A 24,844-nucleotide genomic window follows, 5' to 3' on the forward strand; every position below is an offset into this window, starting at 1 on the left:
GTTTCCCACTCACCAGTCAACAAGAAAGTTCAATCTTCCTAAATCTACAGTTATTTTTCTCCAAATGCCCTTAACATTCTAGACAAAAGGTGAGCAATCCTGGAAGGAATGATGACTTCATCTATTGTTAAACATTACCTTCTGACATGGGAGTCTCACCTCTTGACAAATAACATTTTTCTTTGAGAATGTATTGAGATAGTGTTGTATATTTGAGATCCCTGATGTGTTTGTATTCTACAATAGAATTTAATATAGATTATCTAAAATGGATATGAATTTCAGAATAATCATCTCCACATTATTACCCTTCCTGATAACTTGGGGAGTGTCCAAAAGTATAGCTATCCTATCTTTGTCTGCCTCAAGGGATTTTAAATTCTTCTAAGACATAAATCTCTGAATTTATTGCTTATGATACACAGCAAAAATTTCGATTGAAAGGACACAATATTTATGGGGGAAAAGCTTAAATAATAAAACACCTGTCACTATATTAACAAAATCAGGAACAAACTTGCTTTGTTTGACCTCTATAAAGCTTTGAATGTACTAGTTCTAGTTTGGTTGCATTATAGAAAATAGTAAAAAAAAAAAATAGTTTACTGACTCCAGAAGATTCATGCTAATAAGGATGTTGTTTACTACATTTTACAATCATCCTTTTAATGAACATGTAACTGCATTAAAATCTGCTCGAGTCCAAGAATCAAAAATAGTGAGCTTTTATAAGAAATTGAGCTGTGTTTTTCTTAAATAAATATTATGAGTATGTTCCTGTTTACTTTTTGATTTTTTTATAACCTTAGATTTACAATAGTAATCAAAGCAATATAGAAGACATATGAAGTGGATTTTGTGCAACAATCTAGTTCACTTATATTTTTGTTCTCATTTTCCGTATTCACTTATACTCATTGGTTTCTTAAAAGGGAATATCTTAAACATAAGATAGATTCAATCATCCTCCCCCCACACCAATTTCTTAGGTTAAAATTTCCATAACCTTTCACAAAATATGTATCTTAACAGTGTAGCGTTAGCATAAAGATAGACATACGAATCAATGGAAGAGAATTAAACTCATATTTACACTGAATTTATATTCAACAGAAATGCCAAGGCAATTCAATTGTGGGAATAATGTTTGTGTCAATCAATGGCACCAAGACAGCTGAGTATCCAAAACTAAGACAGGCAGGCTTGAACCCATACCATTTAGAATAATTAACTCATAGTGGATAACAGACCTGAATGTAAGAGGTAAAATGGTAAATTTTAGAACAAAACGTAAGAAAAAAATAATTGAGAGCTTGGGTAAGGCAATGATTTCTTACATACAGCATTAAAGTTATAATCAGTAATGCATACATAAATAATAAGAAAAATTAGACTTCATGAAAATTCAAAACTTCCAAAGACCCCATTAAAATGTTTGAGGAGCAGATGTTTAATGTAACAGTTAAGTTAGTTTCATTTCACCATTACAAGTACCTGGGTTTGATTTCTGGCTCTGATCCCTCACTTCAACTTTCTGCACATACAAACATTGCAAAGTAGTGTTTATGGCTCAAGTAACTGAGTTCTTGCTAACCATATGGGAGAGCTGGATTGCACTCTCAACTCCGAGCTCCCAGCTTCAGCCCTGGTGCAGGTCCACCACGGCAGGTATCTGGAGAATTAACAGGTGCACTGGAGCTCTCTCTGCTTTTTGCTCTTCCCCTCTCTTTCTCTTTTTCTCTACCTCTCAAGTAATTAAATAAGTCTTCTAAAAATCAGTTTTAAAACAACCTACAAAAAACAGATTAAATGTTTGCAAATCATCTTTTCAGTAAGAAATTTGTATACAAATATATAAAAAATTATAACTCAATAATAGGAACAAAAGTAAGCCTATTAATTTGGGCAAAGACTTGGATAGATATTTTACCTAAGAAGATGCCAAGGATTATTAAGTTGATAGAACAGATTATGAGCAATGTTAGTCACTAAACAAGTAAAAGCCAAATCTACAATGACTTACTATTTTATGCCCATTAGATATATTATTGTTAAAAATAAAGCCAATAATAAGTGTTGGTAAGGATGCAAAAAGATAGAGACTCTCAGATTTCTGGTGAGAATACAAAATAGTTCAGCTGCTTTGCAAACAGTTCGGCAGCTTCTTGAAATGCTAAATCTAGAGTTACCACATGATTTAATAATTTCATCTACAGCAATCCTTAAAAACTTCCACACAATGTTCAAAGGAGCATTTTTATTAATAGCTAGAAAGCAGGAATGAAGCAATGTCTATGAAATGGTGAAATCAGAAAGAAATATCCAAACTATATTGAACAATAAAATGGAATAGATATCTGGTATACGGATAACAGAGATGGACTTCAACGTAAATTCAACCAGAAATAATAGATTCTATATAAGTATGTTTCCAGTTTTATGAAATTAACACACACACACTACCTGGAGACAGAAAGGTTAAGTGGCTGCTGAGGGTTAACAGTGGGAATGGGAAGTATTCATAACTGGGCATGAGGGATCTTGTTGGGATGTCAAAAATGCTTCAAATCTGGATTATTATGATGATATGTAATTCTATAAACTCATTAAAATCTGCATTATAATAAACTTAAAAGAAATTAATTTTGCAATGTATAAGTTGTAGAATTCCTTAAAGGCAAGTAAATATTAACATTTTTTAGAGAGGAACTACAACTGGAGACATTTTTTAGGCCTTCAGTACGCACAGCAGACAGTTCATAGCCATGGCAGCCAGCAGCTTTTAAGGACCAGTTCTACGCCCTTTTGAATGCACAGCTGTTACAGTACAGTAGTGCTTAACTTTCATGTACTTGCATCTTTTGAACCATAACCTTTCTGCAGTATCATATGACATATAAGCAAATTCTGCTAAAATAAACAGTGGGATCAATGTGAGGGTAAAAGTCTTCCCCATGGCCAATAATGGATAATCAATATGTCAGACCATATTAATCCCAGGTGAGCAAAATCAGAGTGATATGAAAGAAATTAGTGATTATACTTGAGTATCAGAGCTTGTTTGCCTCAGGTTATTTTGACTATGCTTCAAATACTTATAGAAATAATAGAATCTTTTTTTCAAGTAGTTTCAGTTTGAGTTGGGATGTTTTTGGTAGCATCCTAAGAAACAATGCCACTGTTAAAGAGTTTTGAATCCTCTGTGAGGACCCCAAGCATAAACAGACTTTTGATGATCTGAAATGAAACATGCGAGTAAAACAGAATGGAAATCAGTGTGCTATGATGCTTAAATGTATGTCTGTCTTAGAGGAGTGTCCTGTGAGTTCTAAGAAAAGAAACTGGGTCAAGTCCATCTCTGTACCTGTAGCACTTAGCTGAATATTTGGCAACCAATAATTAAAGTGATTGATTTAGTTATGCTATCACTGACTACCTCTATTCTACATTACAATAAATTAATTAACAGCCTAATTTCATTCATTTACAAATTCATATAATAAAATTCTGCTGAGTGTCTAGCATACACATAATACGATGCTAAATGCTAAAGCTATGGTGGCAAAAAGACAGTTCTTTGGAGTCTGAGGGACAAAGGCACGTAAATAGAGAAATGAAATATTTGGTAACAAGCATAGAAAATACAAATAAGGGGCCTACGCACCAGCTTCTAATGCAGTTTAAGATCTGGCTGGAGAAAAAAATCCAAAGCTGAGGGCTGCTAATTGAGTTAGTAAAATGGAAAAGGAGGCAGGCAGGCACAGAAAAGAAATGAGGTTACACTGGAAGATGGTTTAGAGGCTCAGAAACAGTTTAAATTCTTCCTTAGCCACTTACTAGCTCTGTAACCTTGACGAAATTATTCTCTTTGTTTGGCTTGTATTTTTGTTCCCTGCTACGGATACCTGTATCACTGACCATGAGTTAGGTTAGTAGAGCTAGTGTATACCTTGGCACACAGATAATATTCAGTAATTGTAGTTATCATATTATATTCCCCCCCAAAACTTATATAACGTCTGAGTGATATGTGAATTTTTTAAAATGTAGCTTTATATTTTCAATTAGAATAATTCTGAATAACTATGGACTGTCAACAGTTGTGTCTCACTTTCAAATCTAATGTGGTTTCCATTTCTTGACAGATTATACTCAAGATACAAAAAGAGAAAAACATACATTTTTCTCCAATTTGTGGTAGTTAACATATGCAGGGCAAAAGAAATGCAGCATTAAAGAGTGAAACCAACACCTTGAGATTTGATGCCTGTTTCTATCTCTTGTCTACATACTTGTGGAACACTGGTCTTCCTATTTACTTGCTTGTTTGGTAGAAGATTGAACCTGTGACTATGTAGTAAATTGAAAGTATGCTATTGCAAAAATTAAAAGAAAAAAGAGGGGAAGGAGGGAAAGAAGGAGAAAATAGCAAGGGAAGGGGAGATCATTATGGGTTTAAAATTGTATTTATGAAATACATGAAAGTATTATATTTGTATAAATAAATAAGTTTAAAAGCAAGCAGGCTATTGAAAATATTTAAAATAGGAAGAAGGAGAATTCAAGAGTGGAAAGTTTCATTGTATGCTTAAAATGATGTATATTAGATACACAGAATCTATATTCTTTATATAAAATATATTTATATATAAAGTTTATATATCATAAAATTAATCAGTTTTGAGTATTTAATTCAATAAAGTTTAGTAGGTTAACATTTTATAGTACACTTAGTGGTTAACTGATATATGGTTTGTTTAGACTTTTGGAACATTATAAATAATCCTGACAGGATCATATGTGTACAAGCCCTAGTATGAATATATATGGCGCATCAGTTAGTTGTCTATCACTATAATAAAATACCTGAGGCAAGCTAATTATAAGAAAAGTTAATTTATTTTGCATTCAGTTTTTGAGGTTCAAGGACACAACACTGACATCAACTCAGAGCTGGTAAGGAAATCATAATGGCTGGTAATGGTAGAAGCTCCTACAGGAACAAGTGATCACACTTCAAACACAAAGCCAGAGAGCTTCTCAGGAGAACTGACATTGAGTCATACAAAAACTTCCGTAATTCTTTCAGGCTCTAGGGTTCCTCATGCTACCAGTAGACCTTGGCTCTGAGAGGTGCTGCTACCTTTATATATCTACACTAAGGATGAGGCCTACGCATGGACCCTAAGAGGATAAAGTGAGAGGATAGAGTGAGATCTTGGGGTAGTTTCTCTGAGAAAGTGTCAAACTAAGCAGCACAATCATTTCACATGCATAGTTTATCACCATTAATGTTAAAATATTTCCATCACTACATATATCTCTTTGCTACAATGACTTCATTTCTTTTAGGTTTACAATCAGTAATGAAATTTCTAAGATAATGATAATCAGTAATGATTATCAGTAATGATAATTCTATTTTTTTAGATTTACTTATATTTTACTTGAAAGAGTAACACAGAGGAAAAACAGACCCATACACACAAACACAAAGCAGGGAGAGAGAGAGAGAGAGAGAGAGAGAGAGAGAGAGAGAGAGATCCTCTATCAGCTGGTTCACTTCCAAATAGCCACAATAATTTGCCATGGCAAAATAAAGTCAGATTCACAACTTTATCAGGTTTCCAGTGAAGGTTCAGGAGCCCAAGTACATGGGCCATCTTTCACTATCTTCCCAACCTCATTTTGCTAGGTCAGAAGTAGAGCCAGACAGGAACCAAAGCCCAAATAAGTTGTCATCACTGTTTGTGGCAGCTTTACCTGACATACCACAGCATTTTCCCAGACAGTTCTATTTATAGTTTTAGAGGAAATCTCCATACTGTTTTTATATTGTCTGTACTAGTGTATATTCCTGCCAAGACTGTCTAAGCGCTCCCCTTTCTCCATATAGGCAAAGTGGGAGGAATAGAGGCAAATTATGACAAATATACTAAAATCAGATGTAAATTATAGGGGAAACTTCATGTGCAAGTAAAAATCTTAAGTATTCAGAGGAGTCAGTTATGAAACTGAGCACTCTAGAGTCTCTGCTATAAACTGTTGAACTCCTGTTGCTTTGAGAACTTAGCAGGGCCTGAATAAGAGGTGATATTTAGTTGATATGAATGATCAATGATTTGTAAGGCAATTATGGTAAATAATGTGCAGTATACATGACCATATAATAAAAAATGATTATTAAGGAACCAATCTGTTTTGAAGTAAGAGAGGGAAATAGAGCTGGAATGTTTGGTTATGTGATCTTGAATATACAGCATGAATGTCCACTATTTTCTAAAGGGCATAGGAAATCAATAGATGTTTTTGAGCTAAAGAGGCAGCCTGGGTTTCACCCTGTGGCTACAGAAAAAAGACGGTCAAGGAAGAGGTGAGGAAGAAAGGAGAGGAGATGTTTCTGAAGACCTCAAGTATACAATGATCAGGAGTGAGACCATGGGGTGGAAGAGGATGGAGATGAAGTTACAGGGCACATTGAAAGAAGTACATGGGATGAAAAGACTAAAAGGGATTTTCTCTCCAGTCACACTCACTGCAGTTGGTAGTAAAGAGAAATTAACCCTGGAAAATAAAATAAAGTATGCTGCATCATTATGTCACATGCTATAACTGAGAAAAATGCTAATTTTGAGATATTTTATATAGGGTCAAGTATTTTGCATGCAGCTCAATGCTATTCACAGTCAATGAATGCCAACTAGAAGATGTGTCCCTTTTAAAGAAATAAAACTACGTATTTGGAAGATAAAAGTAATCACAATCATCCGAGTCACAAAATTTTAAATAATAGAATTTAGCAAATACATTATTTCTACTTCATCAGTAATTCTAAACACATTTATCTCCCAGTCAAATTATATTATCTTTGTCTACAAGAATGGTGATGCTGAGTTTTGAAGAACAACGCAGGTATGCTCTTGAAAACCCATTCTTCCCTGTAATTGTCCCTCACAGAGGCTGTCTGCCCACTTCTCTTCTTCTTTGCACCTGGCCTGCCTTACCTTTTCTTCACCCTGCCCTCTCTGCATGGCCAATTGCCACAGTTTCCACCCATTCTATTTCCTTGTTCTGCCTTCTTGCCGCCATTCCAAAAATCCCTTACCAATAACCATGTGGTTCAAATGTTTCTGTGGCTTCCCTTAATATTCCCCTAGAAATAAACACCGTCACCACCTCCTCATACTTACTGGTTTAGTGGTTTATTCACTAAATTATGATCTCTGTATGAGGGAAAAATTGTAATTTGTTGATTCTACCTTCAGTGTTACTGGTCTGTATAACGGCAATACCTACATAGCACAATAACTTATGGTCATCTTATTAGCAATCATGTTTTCTTATATTTGTTCTCTTTGTTCAGTGTATGTATCATGCACTGCTGTAATCCATTTCAATTTTTAACCAAAATCCTCACAAAGGGAACCATCACTCTGGAGCAATCAAAAAAAAAAAAAAAAAAAAGCCTCATCCCTTTCTGTATGACCATAATTGGGATGGTCTGCTACTCAGGCCATACCGGCAATATTTGCAGATTCACATTGCAAAATTATATCCACTTTTTGAGTTTAATCAAGATCATATTTAAATCTCTTTAAGTACTACTCACTTCCAAATGCCTCTTCCCAGATGTGCTGCATTATTAATGGAATGGAATTAAATATAGGGGTTTTAAAATGAATTTGCTTCCAAATATATTACACTTCACCCTCCCTTTTGACATTTCTTCATTCCTTGATATTCTTATTTTCACAAGCCCATTTGCCCCATTTTTTCCTCTTGTGTTCATAGAATCCATCCAATTCAAACCTACGACAACTTAATTAACGCTTTATTCATGATACTTCTAACATACCTGGGTAGTCAATTTAGGAATATGGGCCACAGAAAACTATTTCTCACAGTTCTCAAGGCTGGGAAATCTAAAATCAGGTTGCCAGTGGCTTTTGAGTCTGTGGCAGATGGAGGCAGGGAGCCTTTCCTGGGAAGACTGTCCTTCCATATCTTCACTTGTGGAAGGGGTCAGGGAGCTCCCTAGTGACTTCATAAGGATGCAAATCTGAAAGGAGCACACATGGAGAAGAACCGTCCTCTGGAAGCTCCATGTTGTAATACCTTAACATGAGGATAAGAATTTCAACATGTATTGGGGGAAAAGACACAACTATTCAGACCATAGCAGACACTAAGACATAACTTAACATCCCTGATCTTACCTGCACATTCATGAATGAATCTCTTAAAGTGTTGAAACTGCTGCTTATCTTGATCAGATTCTTTCTCATCCCAAAGCAAGGCTCCAATCACATTACAGACCACTGTTATTCATTTCCCAGTGACCATGAATTAGTTTCCCATCATTACCATCTATCAGATTGTTTGCTTTAGTATTCATTTATTTATTTTAAAAGTCAAAGTTCTGTCCTCTCCTATTTCCTGGAATGTGCCCTCTCTGCTTCACACTGGCTAATGTTTCTCTGTCTGTTTATATGTATCCTTACCATATTCCACCATCTTGATTCTCTCTGTTGAATTATAATATTTATAAAAGTCTCTGCCTTGGCAGATTGAGCAGAGATTTCAAGCAGTTATGAATGCACACTCTGTAATGTAAACTCCACACATACCCCTGAAAACTAGTGAGGACACATTTTTTTCCCATTTGTTGGCTTCATTTGAAAGACAGGTAGAGAGAGGAAGACAGACAGGAGGAAATCTCAATGAGCTTGAGGGCAGGACCGAAAGTGGAGCTACTAGATTCCAAATGTGGGATGTTGCTGCCACAGGTGGATACTTAGGCTTACTATGCCATAACACTAGCCCGTGATGACAGATTTTAAGCTTGCTCCATGGTAGACACTCTGCTAATTTACTTTCATATCTTCATTTTAAAAATTATTAATTAATGTTGTTTGGTTGAAAAATCCTAAACTAATAGCAGACAGAAAGAGACATAGAGATAGTGCTTCACTCCCAAATAGCTGCCACAGACAAAGCCAGACCAAGCTGGGCCAGGCTGAAGGAAGAAGGCAGGAATTCAATCTGCGTATCTATGTGGGTGACAGGGCCTAGACTACAAGAACCATTTCCTAAGGCCTCCCAGGATATGCTGGAATGAAGAGCAAAAGTAGAACTTGTACTAGGCAACATGATGTGAGATATGTGAGAATTTCAAATAGTAGCATAATCACTATCATGTGACGTGTGTAACATTGACATCTATCCTTCACAGTAAGCCCTACTTATAACTTCCATCTTACAAATGAGAAAACTGAGTCTTCAGGAATCCAAGTCACTGACTAAAGGTTGTAGTGAGATACTATTTGCATCTACCAGGTGCAGGTCAGGGATGCTACTCAACATTCTACAGTGCAAAAACCTAGTGCCACAATGAAGAATGGATTGTAACAAATTGTTAAAAGTGCCTTAACTGAAAGGCCTTGTTTTACACACCTATTTTTAGTGTCCCAGGAAGGATGGACAAATTGCCTTCATGGCAGTTTCACTAATGAATTTTTAGTCATTAACCAGAAAGAGGAAAATTTTGATGCAGTCAGCATGCCCCATGTTTCCTTCGGGCTGTTCCAGTATGTGCTGTAATATCTGTTTCTTGCTTCAGGATGCTTATTATTCAAGCTTGATTTCTCTGAAGTAGTTGCTCAAAGAACAAATTTTGAAAGTGAAACCTTTTATCACCAATTGTTGTAATGCATTCTAGTGCATTCTGTGAAACAGCTGAGTATTGTACTATGTACTTTTGACAGCAAGTGTCTACCTGCACCATTTGGTACTGCAGTGGCTGACTGCTAACTGTAATTAGTATTCTTGAATGCAATGTTTATACCATATATTTGTCCATTTCTCACCACTATAAATATCTGAGGCAGGAGAGAGAGAGAGAGAGAGAGAGAGAGAGAGAGAGAGAAGTCACAGTTCCAGAGATTTAAAGACCTCATGGCTGAAGGCAGGAGTCAATGAAAGAGTAAGAGATCTGGTCACCAAACAGGAATCCAGACAACAATTTCTATTTCAGGCTTGGGCTTTTACACAACTCCCACTACGAGGCGACACTCCAGGACAGAAGCATTCCCTTTGAGGGTGGTGTTCCTAATGATCTAAGGGTTTCTCAGGAAGTCCAACTCCAAGTTTTTACTTCCTCCATATCATCATACCAGGAACTAAAATTCCAGCCTATGAATCACTGGGGAACAGTCAAAAAGATACAAGCTACAGTATTCCAGAATAGTGTCTAGAGTCAAAACCAATCTGATATTTGAGAAATCACCAACACTTTCCAGATACCAACATCCTGAACAACAGAGTTAAATCTTTCTATACAGTTTCATATGGGCCTTTTTGCCTTATCTAAGCTCCACTTTCCTCATTACCCTGTCCTTAAATGGAATTATTTTAAAGCAGAACAAATCAATATTTTTGACTTGAAAAGTTATTTCAGAAAGTTTTAGAAAAGACATGAGATGTGATCATACTCAGCAAAGTTATACAAAGTATGTACTTTGTGTACTAGAATGGAAACTCCTTGAAAGTAGGAACTGAAGTTTTTGAAGGTCATGTACAGAATTAAATATCAAGAAGCTTGGAAAGTATTTAATATTAATAGCATTTCCTTCAAAATTATCAGATATATCTTTCTCCTTCTGTTTATAACAGTTTGGGGCATTTAGATAAAAGAAATATAATGACAATTTGGAAGGAGTTCAAAGTGAAACAATAAAAATGATTGAATGTCTAGAGGACAGAGGGAATCAGTTATGTGCTGGCTAAACAAGAATGCGAGAAGAAATGGCCATGATACATGAGGTGTGCATATCAAACAGCAAAGTGTCTGGAGGCTGATAGGTTTGTGGAATCAGGCAAATACTACCTCTGGAGCCATATATTTTGGGATTGATATGGAGGAACTTTTTTGTCCTTTCTCCAATTGGATTCCCTTGCCCATATCTAAGTTTTAATTGCTCTACAAGGAGTCATTTTTACTGTAGTTTGTAGGAATGAAAGTGTTACCCAAGACTTCGTAAGAATACTTATTTTTTATTCTCCAAAGACATAATTCTGAAGCCAATAAAAATATCTTTAATTGCTATTTAATATATTCTAACTCTAATAATAATTCAATGAAATCTCAACAGAGATGAGTACCGTGTAATAGAAACACGTGTAATAGAAAGTGGAAAGGAAAAGTCACACATTGAATGATTCACTTGAGTAACAAATAGCTTTGAGATATGCTTATTAATTCTGACCAAGTGGCAAGAAATGTTCATTGCTATGTTTGTCTATATCTAAAATACTAACATAGTATAAAATTTAGGACAGTAGATTATAAGAGCATTGATATCGGAGAATGACAACATGAATAAAGAGTGTAGAGAAGCAGAAAAGGAACTGTCGCTGATTAATTAAAATTATTTTAATAGGGAAATCATGATCAAGTGTAAATACCTGAAAAACAAAAAGAAAAAGAAAAACTTGGAGTCCTGGATTGCAAAGAGTAAGACAATGTGATGAAATTTCTGGCAAGATAAAATTTTGACTAATATACAGGAATTAAAACTAAACAACCGTGGAAGGGTTGCCTATGATGCGAGGTATTCGTCACCAAGTCTCAAGGACACAAATGGTTATTTGCTAGATTTATCAATGAGACTTGTGCACAGGTGGTAGAGAGGAGGCTGAAAAGTTGCTAAGTCTTTGTAACAATAAGATGCTTTTATTGTTTTATTTTGCAATAGAATTCAAGCAAATGAAATATTTTCCATTGTTGTCTACATTTACATGTTTCATTCTACTGAGATGCATCAAGACTAGTACTTTTTAAAAATTTTACTTCTTTTTATTATTATCATTTTATGATATAGTTCCAAAGGCCCTGGGATTTCATTTATCCCCTCCCCAATTACCTCCCCTCTAACTGAGTTTCCCTATGTCATTACTATAGTGTAGTTCTTTCCACACAGTCATATGCCCATCATTGCGGGCATGGACAATGGCAGAGTCCAGCATCCTGTTGTCAAGACACAGTAAACAGTTTCATTGGGAGTCCATCTTTGAAAGTAGAGATACATACTGCATTGTACCCTCACATCTGGATATGATAGTTTCCATTTCACAGTTACTATACATCTCCTTAAATGAAAAGCCACAATACAAAGTCAACAGGAAGAAAAATAGAAATTTACAATGCCATGAAGTTAAATAACATGCTGCTAGATACGATTGTCTCCATTACACAGTTGCTATACATCCCCTGAAATGAAAAGCCACAAAACAAAATAAACAGAAAGAAAAAAGAAATTAACAACACCATGATGCTAAATAAGATGCTACTGAATGACTAATGTGTCGCTGAAGACATGAAAAAGAAAATCAAGAACCTTCTTGAAGAAAATGATGATTCTGTTTGATCTATGAGTTATTGATGAATTTAATCAGAAGAAAGTGTTTTGAAGAGACAAAACTAACAAAAGAAATCAAAATCCATGAGATATACTTTCCCCTGATCTTTGACAGAGAAAGGGAATAGCTCCCACCAAAACCAAAGGCAAATGTGAAGAACATCGCAGTAAAATAGCAACAGAAGACTAAATCAATGAACAACTCATTGCTAAAATGACAGGACCAAATTACCAACCATTTGTATTAACCCTGAATATAAATGGCTTCAACTCATCAATCAGATGTCATAGATTAGTAGACTGGATTAAAAAACAAAACCCATCTATTTGTTGTCTGTAGGAGACACATTTCAACAACTAGTTGTACTTTGAAAGTTACTAAGACAACATAATCTTTTTTCATGTCTCTTAAAAAATTTTATATATTAAAAGAAAACAAGTTTCATGTACTTTATAAACACAGTTTTAAAGTCATAATGATTATTTATTATTCCCACCCTATCATTGTATTTTGAGCATTTAGTTGAAATATACTGATTTCCATAATAATCATCAGCTTTTTTGTATTTAAGAAGGATGGTAATATAATATTTCTGCATATGTGAAAAAATTACCAACTCATAAATATTGATTTTATTTTCCTTTGTCATGTACTTCACCTCACAAATTACCTAATCAAATGCAGAGTATGTCTTCTGGTATCAGGCTAGTAAAATTTTTCTACCTCTGAAATTTTTTTTAGATTTATTATTTTTATTGGAAAGTCAGATATACAGAGAGTAGAAGAGACAGGGAAGAAGATCTGTCCAATGATTCAATCCCCAAGTGGCCTTGACAGCCAGAGCTGCACCAATCCAAAGCCAGGAGTCAGGAACCTCTTTCAGGTCTCCCATGTTGGTTCAGCGTCCCAAAGCTTTAGGCCATCCTCGAGTGCTTTCCCAGGCCACAAGCAAGGAGCTGGATGGGAAGTGTAGCAGCTGGGATTAGCACCGGTGCCCATATGGGATCCAGGTGCATGCATAGCAAGGACTTTAGCCACTAGGCTACTGGGCTGGACGCTCTACTGCTGAAATATTAAAAGCAGACTGCTTTGCATCTGAAATGGGCAGCATTAAATTGTATTTATATGTATGGTTACACAGCATTTATCATCAACAACATACAACACATACAGTTCAAGTATGTTTCAAATAGAAGTCTTTGCACAAATGCACATTTAAAAGCAGATTTGACACTTTCCATATAAGGTTACAACAGGTGTGATGCCCTTGGTGAACTACAATAAAGATATTCCATAAAGATGAATTTAGTCTGATAACTGGAACCCCCAATAGTACATCATAATAATCAAAGCTTTAAATGCAATAATGTTTAGGAATTGAGCTGGCACCAGGGAGACTAAGTTCTCAAGTCAATATTTGAAAATTAGAGCTGTTATGTGAAATGAAGTGCTAAATTGGAGGGCTGCCAACTGCTGAAAGCAAGCCCACACACAGGAGCTGTGACTGAGACAATATAGTGTTTCTAAATGAAGCCAGGGAGGACATACTGAGGGAGGTTGTCTCCTTATCATGTCTTGTACCAGCCCAGTCCCTGGGCCCTCTCTTTTTCTGTTTTCCTTCCTGTTCAGAGATCCCTTATTTTTGATATTCTGTTTTCCTAAGTGAATTTTCCATTTTCTAATAGCAGCTCCTTGAGCTAAGAAAGAAGAGAAAATACTACTTCCTGTTTTCCTACCTTCTTTCCTGCCTTCACTCCCTTCTTCCCTTCCTTCTTTCCTTCCTTCCTTCCTTCCATCTCTTCCTCCTGTTTTCTACTTTTTCCTATTTTTTTTTGGAGGGGGGCTTTGTGGTAGTGGCTATGGCTGTGTTTTGTTTCCCTGCCATTATGATAAACATGACATCATTGTCAAGGATATAAAAATACATTCAAGTAGTGTATCAGGCTTAATGTGATGCTGGCATTCCGTATGGGTGCTGGTTCATGTCCCACTGCTCCACTTCAGATCTAACTCCTGGCTAATGGCCTGGGAAAGTAGTTGCGAATGACTCAAGGCCTTGGGCCCATGCACTCACTTTGCTCCCTGCTTCACACCACTTCAGTTCTAGCTTTTGCTGCCATTTGGATAGTGAATCAGTGGATGGAAGATCTCTCTCACTCTGGTCTGTCCCCCTCTCTCTGTAATTCTGGCTTTCTTTTTCTTGCATATGTATTTTTCTTACATATATTATTATTATTATTGTTATTGTTATTTTATGATACAGTTCCATAGGCTCTGGGATTTTCCCTCCTGTAACTCCCTATCCCTACTCATTTCCCCTATATTATTACAATAGTATAGTCCTTCATAAACAGTCATACATCCATCATTCTACTATGTAAGTGTATCCTGACACTTAAGGTACAGACAATGGCAGAGTCTAGCATCCTATTATCAAGATACAGTAAACAGTTTCAATAGAAGTCCATCTTTGATTTGGAAGTAGAGATGCATACTGCATTGTATCTCCACATCTAGATATGAGAGTCTCTAATACACAGTATCTGTTACTCTAATATTCATGTAAAAATAAATAAATCTTTTTTTTAGGAAAAAACACTCAAAATCAAATTGAGAAAAGCACATTTGTTTTAGAGTTGAGAAAGGTTTAGATTAATTATGTGACCACAAAAAATTATGTAGAAATGATGGAGACATTTTAAACTAAGCACATGAAAATTAAGTATCTGTAAGTTCTCTCTTCAACCTGGTACTAAGCTAGTTTCCTTTTAAGCACCTGTGTTATTTATCGTAGACATACCAAGTGCTACAATGTCTTCTTGAGGAGAAGGTGAAATACATGACCCTGATGTCATTTCAGTCACAGATAAGTTAGGAAGACAGACAGTGAGGTAATTCAGAAGAAGAAATTTTGATATGTGGAATTAAGTGTAAAAGTCTTAAGAGACCCAAAAATCCAAAAAGAGGAGTGTGGGGCAAGCCAGAGATTACCAATTGCAGATAACTCCCACAACCTCTGATGAGAAGGTATGATCAGCTCCTAGAAGTGACCACTGTGGTAAGGATTTGAAGCAGGGTGGAATCTGTCCAGTGGAGTGCAGAAGATGGTTTGGACAAGAAATACAGATGGTAAAAGACCACAGCTCCTGTCAGGGTTGCTATCCCAGTAGGAGCTATCTAGCAGCAGAGAAAGTTCTTCCTCACACTCCTATGTCCCATTGGTCAAATCTAGCAGGAATCCAGGTCACAGGATTCTAGAAACTGTAGTTTTGGGGGTCAGTACTCTAATACAAAGATCTGAATGGGAGAGATAGAGAAGTAAATCCAACAGCAACCAGCCAAAGTCCTGACATAGTTACAAAGAAACAGGAACAAATTCTTAGGAGTAGGGCAGCAATGACTTGATTTGCAGGTGTCTTTCTCTCAAACTGATTTTCAGTATGTAAAATCAAATCACAAGTGAGAGCATGACATGGAACTAATGACTGTAGAGTTGATCTACCTTCCAAAAGAGAATCCTTTATTCAACATGAGTTCCTCGACTTGATGTAAATTGACCCATCAGACATTTTTTATTAAGGCTTACATTGTGTTATGCAAGGGAACACGAGATGCTCTAATACAATGCTACAAAAATACTGAGATAAACAAAACTTTACAAAATCAAATATTTAATTTTCTTATATAAGTTATGAACTCAGAACACACACACACACACACACTCCCAGAAAATAGGAGAGTGACAAGGACACACAGTCAAGAAAGGTCTCAAATAAATGAGATTCCTGAGCATAAAGTTTGTTAAATTAGCATAGAGGGAAAAGAAAACATTGTTTCTTCCAGATAAAAACAAAAATCAAGCAAAGGGACAAGGGACATAATCTTCTCTTGACTCAGTGAGCCAGCTGTTTTGATTATGAAGCAACATATAAGTTAGAAATACCTAGAAAAAAGCTAACTGAACATTTGCAGAGAACTGGAGCATTATCAGGATGACTAAACCATCATGTATGCCAGCAGGTGTTTTCATGACTTGTGCCAGTCTATCACACAAATACCAACAACAGTGATAAGGGCCACCCACCTGTACCCCTCATTCCTTTCCACTCCTACCTGAGAATCAGAAATAACAGGCCTCCTGTACAATAAATTAAATCATCTTCAAAATTCAGCTGGCATGTCTTCCTTAAGAAGATTTGGATAATTAGTGAGTGAGTGAGCGCTCATAATTGTTGAGTACATAAATAAAGTAAGTAGGAGTAAAGTATAGTGATAATTCATTCAACTTTATGTTTGAAATGGTTCATGTTCAAAATTTGGGTAAATCATGCTTCATTTCTTCCCTTGGAAGAGTATCAATTGGGAAGTTTTTTCCATGTGTACTACTTAACATTTTAAATGCATTCCAACCTTCCTATAGCCATTCTTCAACTCTGTGGTGAATTCCTTTCTATCAAATATATTGGTAGATGTAGGCATGGACAGTCTAGCCTCTAGAATAATTCTATTCCAGCCTCTAAGTTGGATGACAGAGTGTGTGGCTCAGTTTGTATTTCTCTATGTAACTGGATGAGCACCTGCTTAGAGCTGATTCCCAGCAGCGATCTGGGAGAGACAATCATTTATTACAAAAAACTGGCTGGAGTCCTAAATTTGCCCTTGCATTAAAGCTCCCGTAACATTCTGCTCTCACCGGTTACTCTTCTCTCTCTGGTGCTAAACATTAAGCTATTTTGTATGACGAGATCTGTGTCTGGGAGCAGGCCTGCTTGGGGAGCTAAAGGTATATCCTGGCTGGATTGTGGTTGCACCGGTGAGCACAAGGGCCAGAGTAGGGGCTACGATCAGTTCTGGACATGACTGCCATCACCCTCGGCATGGGTGTGGACTCGGTCTGGAGTGTGCCAGACTGGGCTAGACACTAGAACCAACTGGAGCTCATGAAAACTAGAATTGGTGTAGGGTGGGCTGGACAGGGCTAGGTGTCTTCCCCTGACAAGCCAGGCATGCACTGTGTCTGGGTGTGGAACAGGCTTGGCTGGGTAAGAACTGGAATGGGTGAGGGCCAGTCAGGAAAGACCACTGTTCCAGCTAGGATGGAAGGTGGACTAAGTGCACACTGACTCATGGACCCATCAGTGTGCACGAGATATGGCATTGGGAGATGTTATGATGGAGGAGTTTGGCAACTCCTCTGTTGGGACATGGTCCCTGCAGGTGAGCACAAGAGCCACAATAGGGAGCAGCCCAGATCAAGCCAGAAAATGGTACCCACTGGCATACATTTGGCTCAGGTCTGGGGCAAGCCAGGCTAGGCCAGTTCATATCACCCACTGGCAAACCAGAGAACCAAAATAGTACATGGGTCACGCCATGTTAGGCCACAATACCAGCCATTTTATATTAGGGCTGGGAATGGGGGCTGCCAGGGCTGGGCTGAGCTAGGCTGTAGCCTCCACCAGCGTGAGCTAGAACTGGGGAGAAGGGAGGTACCAGATCTTGCCAGTTTACAATACCCACTGGCTAATGCCTAGTGAGGCGGGTCATGCCAGACTGGGCCACAGCTCTCAACCAGCATACATGAGATCCAGGAGATAGGGAGCAAACACGGTAGGAGGGGGCTGCATGGGGCTCCCCTGATGGACCACTACACTCCCAATCCCAAAGCTTTGGGCCATCCTCTATTGCTTTCTCAGGCCTCAAGCAGAGAGCTGGATGAGGAGTGAAGCAGCCAAAACATAAACTAGCACCCATATGGGGTCCTGGTGCTTGCAAGGGGAGTATTAGCCGATTGAGCCATCACACAGGCCCTAGTCCTTCATCTTTTAACTACATGATGAAGAATATTCATCGTGAAATAATACCAGACCATATTAAAAGTATTCTTTGATCAAACATGAACTACTCTTGCCTATCTTCAAATATCTACATAATGCAATTTTATTTAGACATGCATCAGATTTTATTAATATCCCCACCTAATTGTGTACCTCCTATTATAGCTCTTAAAGCGTTGGATTGTGATCATCAATTTACTTGATTATTTTCTCTATTAGAAGATAAATTCTTTGAGGGTAGGATCTATTTTGCTTTAGATCTCCAGAGTCTAAGGGGGTGCTCAATAATTTGTTGTTGAATGAGTGAATATGTTAGATAGTTTAGTGAACAAATTGCAATTCTTGCCTTTAAGGAATAATAGTGAATAAAATACATTTTTCACAAATTAGTATTACACCAAGTTAGACATCTGCTGTTACAGTGATAACAAAGTACAATTGCTGAAATGAGGAGAAAGCCGTCTTGAAGGACCCTAAAGACCTGAACAATACAGAATCTCCTTCAATGGTTGAGGAAATTGGAAACAAAGTGAATTTAAGACACTGTACTACATCCAAAACCTGTACAAATTGTGCTTAACCAGTTTTCCTTTGGAAGAATCATTATTGCTTATTTTGCTATAATTTTTCCCCAACAAAACTCATTTTGAAGATAGATCCCAGTGTGACTTCATTGAGATAGTGAAGACTTCAAGAGGTTTTGAAACTTGGAGGTACCATTTCTGGATGGGATTATTGCCCATCTTTAGGGCCTGGATTATTTGCCATATGGGTAGGTTGTAATAAGGCAAGGCCATTGCACATGTTTGGTTGCTTTTGTACACATCTGCTCCCGTTTCACTTTTCCTCCATGTTGTGATGCTAACAGGGAACCCTATATTACACACTGCTGCCTTTATGTTTGGTACTCTACAGCCATAAAGAGTGGAAGCCAAGAAAATTCCTCTTCTCTATAGGTCATCCAATCTAAGACACAAAGAAACAACCCAACACACATACCTAATCATACTAACTGTTCCTCCCAAGCAAAAGAAGCAGCATTTACAATTTCACCTATTAATCCACTCACATCTCATAATTTGGTCAGGAAACTCCAGTTTAAAAGAAAGAATGTGAGGCAGTTCAAAAAATGAGGACTATTTTTGGAAGACAGGGAATTTCCTGTCACTGCAGCTAGCTAACCACAATCAGGATAACCTATTTAAGCGGTGGGATTTTTAAAAAGATGTCCCCATACTGAATGGAAAACTGGTTAAAATCTATACAGATATGAAACTGTTATTCTATTATTATTTCTAATAACTGACAATAAAAGTTAGGCTTTCAAATCTCAGCTGTGGGAAACAAGTTGTACAAGACCATTTTACTTTTTAGTATAAAACTTCACATTTCTGAAGTGTTATACATAACTTATTCTATGTATAACACATAATGTAATATTTGTTTCCTTTCATTTGTTCCTTAAATTTATTAAATTTCATTGACTATCTTCTTCCACTTCTAGCATCATGTATTGATTAAAATGAATCATAGTTCTGTCTGTAGTTTGTGTATGCACGTACAAGAAAAGAGAGAGATGGAAAAAAGAGAATGTGTGTGTGTGTGTGTGTGCACATGCACACATGCCCTCTTAATCCCTTTGGAGTTGAATGTCAGGAGAGGTTTATTTATATCCTCTCCAAACACTTAGTCAAAAGGACTATATTTGCAACAGATTATGAGGTTAACAAGGGACTTGAATTTTGAAGCACCATTCATCTTGAGTTGCAAGTGCTGTCTCTCATAAATGGATGTTGTGCTATTTTTAGATGAAGCTTTTGCCAGGAGGATCCAGGACATGGTGAATAGTGTAGAGTCTGATTAGCAACCTTATTTAAACATGTGAATGGCTGTGCTGCCTTAATGATACTTGAAATAAATTGATGGCAAGAGTACTCCCTTAGTGAGAATGCCTTATTTAGTTCATAAATTTAAAAGAGAGAAAAAAACCTTACAAAGAATTCATTCTTACTTGCTAATAACAGAACATGAAAGCTTGAAAGTAGAGTTCTAGTAGAATATAGTACACATTAAGTAGGGCACCAAGGAACATTACCAACCAAGATCTTACAAAGGGTTCTCATTGACACATACATTTTGCAACATTCCCTATTTTCAGATATGCCCACCCAGAACTTAACAGTCCAAAGATAAAACAGTTCAGCAGTTTAACCCCGACAAACCAAAGAGGAAAGAGATTAACCTCAATACACCCAAGAAGAAAGAATAAACTCAAAACAAAACAAGTGATTGTTACTTTATTGGATCTTTGCAGTGGAGACAATCATGTCATGAAAAATAACCCCCGGTTAGGTGCTGCAGATGCTTATGAGTATGTGTGAGGAGAAATTTGTAAGCAGGAATTCTTGAGTGGTTGTAATCCTCTATCACCTCTGGAGGAAAGTTCCGGATAGTTCATCCACTGCACTATAAAAGATGCACTTGTGGCTAGATAAATTTTCCATTGAATTTTCATATCAGGATTTTCCCCTTCCTTAAAGCCCTTTGCAGGGAGACCACACAATGAAAGCTATCATTTTAGCATTAAACTTCATAAAGTAACTATTTTTTCAAGTTATATTCCATTTCTTCCTTGATCTCTTAGGCTCCTTGCTTTTATTCTTAAGTGACCGAACTTCAGTGCTAGGATTTCAATACAGCTACTCACTTAGAGCTTGTGCATCTAAATCACCCCACTGTGGCATTTATAGAGGCTGTTATTTGCCTTCCCAGGTAAGGGCACATCATTTGCTTTAGAGAAAATTAAAAAGGAACAAGGAGCGTGCAGTAAGCTGAAACTTATTCAATTCAGATGTCTACTTTGTTTATCAGAGTGCCTCAGTTGAATTGCAGCTTCCAGCCAATGTGGTCCAATGGGGATCACTGAAATCATTGTGTCCCTGCCACCGTTGGAGGCCTACATTGCATTCCTAAGCTGTTAGCTTTGGCCCAGCCCAACTGTTGCCACTACAAGAATCTGGGGAGTGAATCAGCAGATGGAACATCTGTTTATCTGTCTCAATGGTATATGAACAAAAAATTATTTAAATTTTTTTAAATACTGTATGTCTTATTATTACACATGGCACAAATACACATCTATAAATGGTGGAAATGATCATTATTTTTTTTAAGATTTATTTTTTATTACAGAGTCAGATATACAGAGAGGAGGAGAGACAGAGAGAAAGATTTTCCATCAGATGATTCACTCCCCAAGTGAGGTGCAACGGGCCATGCGCGCCAATCCGAAGCCGGGAACCAGGAACCTCTTCCAGGTCTCCCACGCGGGTGCAGTGTCCCAATGCATTGGGCCATCCTCAACTGCTTTCCCATGCCACAAGCAGAGAGCTGGATGGGAAGTGGAACTGCCAGGATTAGAACCGGCGCCCATATGGGATCCCAGCGCGTTCAAGGCGAGGACTTCAGCCGCTAGGCCACGCCGCCGGGCCCAAAATTATTTAAAATTTAAAAATAAATATGAAACAAGTTTCCATATCAATTTTGATGCAAAGATCGTGTTTTATCAAATTTTGTTTTAGACTTTTATATAGCAAGTTAATAGCACTTGTGCATGCACTTCTGCAGTTTTAATGACTTTACGACTATTTTAAAGTGAACTTTGCATGATTTAAGTTGGAAATCTTTTCATTTAATTATTTTTTGTATCCGTTGTCCATTTTCCTTATGGATCATGTTCTTTATACTTTTTGTTTGTTGAATTCTTTTTAGTAGAGACATTAAACCTTTGACTACAGTGTAAACTAAAAATATATTACCCCTCCAAAAAGATAAATGAAATAAAAAGTTGAAAAAAATCCCAGAAATTATAATAGTAACTTTACAAGATACAACCTATGCTTTTTTGCTTTGAAATTTTATTACATTGTGTTGATTTCATTCAACTAAACCAAACACAAAGAGATGAGACTCATGCCCATTAACTATAAGAGAACACTAGCATGAGTTGCTGCCTTCACCTTCAAGTCCTCTAGTGGAGAAAAGGAACCTGACAAGGCAGGCAGATACAGTGTAAAACCATCAGAATTGGTGGCTTTCCCACCGCCTCCTCTCTGGGTCACACAAGCAGCCTTTGTGACATGACTAGCAATTGCTGTGGGGTAATTATGTGTAGTTATATAAAACCGACTAATGCCAGCCAAGCAAATTGTGCAAAAGGACTGGTTGTGTTCCTTGTTAAATGTTTTGTCAAGCTGACCATGCCCTTTATTTATCTCTAACACAACATGCTTATTCTGCCCCATCTACTGTATTCACTCGGCAAATTTATGAGGCTCTATTAATCTTCTGCCCTGCTGACTATCTCTGTTGCAAAGTGTCAGCAGACTTTTGTACCTTGCTAATGTACAAAGGGCTTCCTATGAGTAATATCAGCATTTTGCCTTTTAATTGCACATATAATTTTTAGGTCCTACAGCTAATAAGGGAATTGAGACCACAGTTCATCACTGTCTTGAATGGTACTCCAGGGGAGTGGGGACTGTAGAAGCTGAGGGAAGAATATAACTGTTGTGGTTCCTAGCAATAGTTTCTCTCATTATAATGGTACTGCCTCCATGCCAGTTTGTCACTTTTCCCACCACACACCACTTTTCTAAATATTCCTATTCCACAGGAAAAGTGTGTTTTTTTAAATGTTGTGCTCTATATTAGTTCATGAATATTTTTATCATTCTTCATATCAACTGAAAAAGGAAATAGCTCTGTAATTTTTTAAAATAAAATAAACAATGTTATCTATTGATCAAACTCTTGAAGTTCTAAGACTTTCAAATGGATGCAATTTTGTTAGTCCTTGCAATGACCTTTTTATTGGATTTTTTAATGCAGACTTAGTTTTAAGTACTTTAAGGGAAAAAAATGTTAGAATAAATGGGAGATTAGTGTTTGCAATGTGGGCGTTTTACTTTTGCATTAATAGCCTTTCACAAACACGACTATGCCTGAAAAATGTGCATTATTGATAAGTGTACTTCTTGCTGTGCAAAAGCCATTAGGGAAGAAAGGAACAGTCTGTGGCCAGAAGTTGATGCACAGAGAGGATCTGGGTAGATGGCATTTGCAGTTAGCAGTTAAGTATGTCCCAAACCGCTCTCCCAGACAGTGCTGTTTTATTTGTGTTTTTGGTAGAGATTTCCATGAGTTAGTTACTGTTTATATATCTTCTGGCACCTGGAAAACAGATACTTGTAAAGCTATGATCATATGTATTAAGAGCTAAACACCAAATCTCTTGCACAATTAATTTAATCAGGACAGTAAATCAGACTCTGGGAGGACTGAGCGTGCAGCTTGCCCTTTGTGGTGGTGAGCATTTCCCTCGACCTCAGTAGCTGCAGAGGTGACATGCTGAGATGGTATGAGGGTTATGTCTCTTCTCAGGCTTTGGTTCTGTGTAATCAGGAACAAAGGATGCCATTGGGTTGGCTAAATTTCAACCTGATCCCGTCAGCTTAACTGGGCAACTCCAGTCTGATTTCCTTTTCCCTCGTATGGTATCCATACTTACTCTATATTCAAGCATGAACCCATGTAGTTAACACACCTTTTTGCTATGCACAGGCCTTCTCTATCAAGTGACGTCATTTGTAAGATTGTCCACTTGCTCATTCCTGGGAATTCAGCAAATTTAGTCCATTGTGGGCTGTTTCCTGAGCAGCATCTCAAAAGCAAAAGGAAGACCAAGGGTCATCCCAGATGTGCTATGAAAGAACGAAGCTGAAACAAGATTGCAGAAGTTCTTCAGGATTTATAGAGCAGAATACAAAATGTTACTGGCCAAGAAAATAGAAGAAACTTACAGAATGGAGTGACTCTTAGATGTCACACTTCCTCATTTAATTTCTCATCCACTTTAATTATAGATATTATCATTAGGAATGGATGAAAACAGCAGATTGAAGAACTTAAACTTAGATGTACTTTCCGAGATATGGAGCTGAAATTTAAGTCTATTGAGTCATCTCTTCTTGTATCAGGGAATCAAAAAGTCCAAAAGAAAATATTGATGGATAGCCTAGGATTTGTCCTTAAACTTATAATCTAAAAGCTACTTTCCTATGGCCATCTCCTGTGTGTATTTTTGTTTTGCTATTTATTCACTTAGTCATTCATTTACAAGTGTCAATAAAATTTAGAAGAAACTCCTGATAGTATTAAATAACACTAAATTTTTATAATTAGGTAAAAGTTATAGTGTCCTATTCCTCAACAGTATGACTCTAGATAACCATAATATATGGTGTGTATATATATATATTTTTTTTAAAGGAAAGAAAAACTAGATGAGGAGACAGACATTGTGACACAGGACACAGTAGGTTAAGCTGCATTTGTCAGACCAGCAGCATCTCATATTAGAGCACTGATTAGTGCCCCAGCTACTGTGCTTCTAATACAACTTCTGGCCAGTGCATCTGGAAAAACAGGTCATTTGGGCTCTTGCCACCTGTGTATGACCCCGCGTGGAGTTCGTGGCTCCTGGATGGCTGTTGTGACCATTTAGGGATTGAACCATTGGGTGGAAGATA

The sequence above is a fragment of the Ochotona princeps genome, chromosome 12 (genome assembly GCF_030435755.1).
Source record: "Ochotona princeps isolate mOchPri1 chromosome 12, mOchPri1.hap1, whole genome shotgun sequence".
NCBI classification, from domain to species: domain Eukaryota; kingdom Metazoa; phylum Chordata; class Mammalia; order Lagomorpha; family Ochotonidae; genus Ochotona; species Ochotona princeps.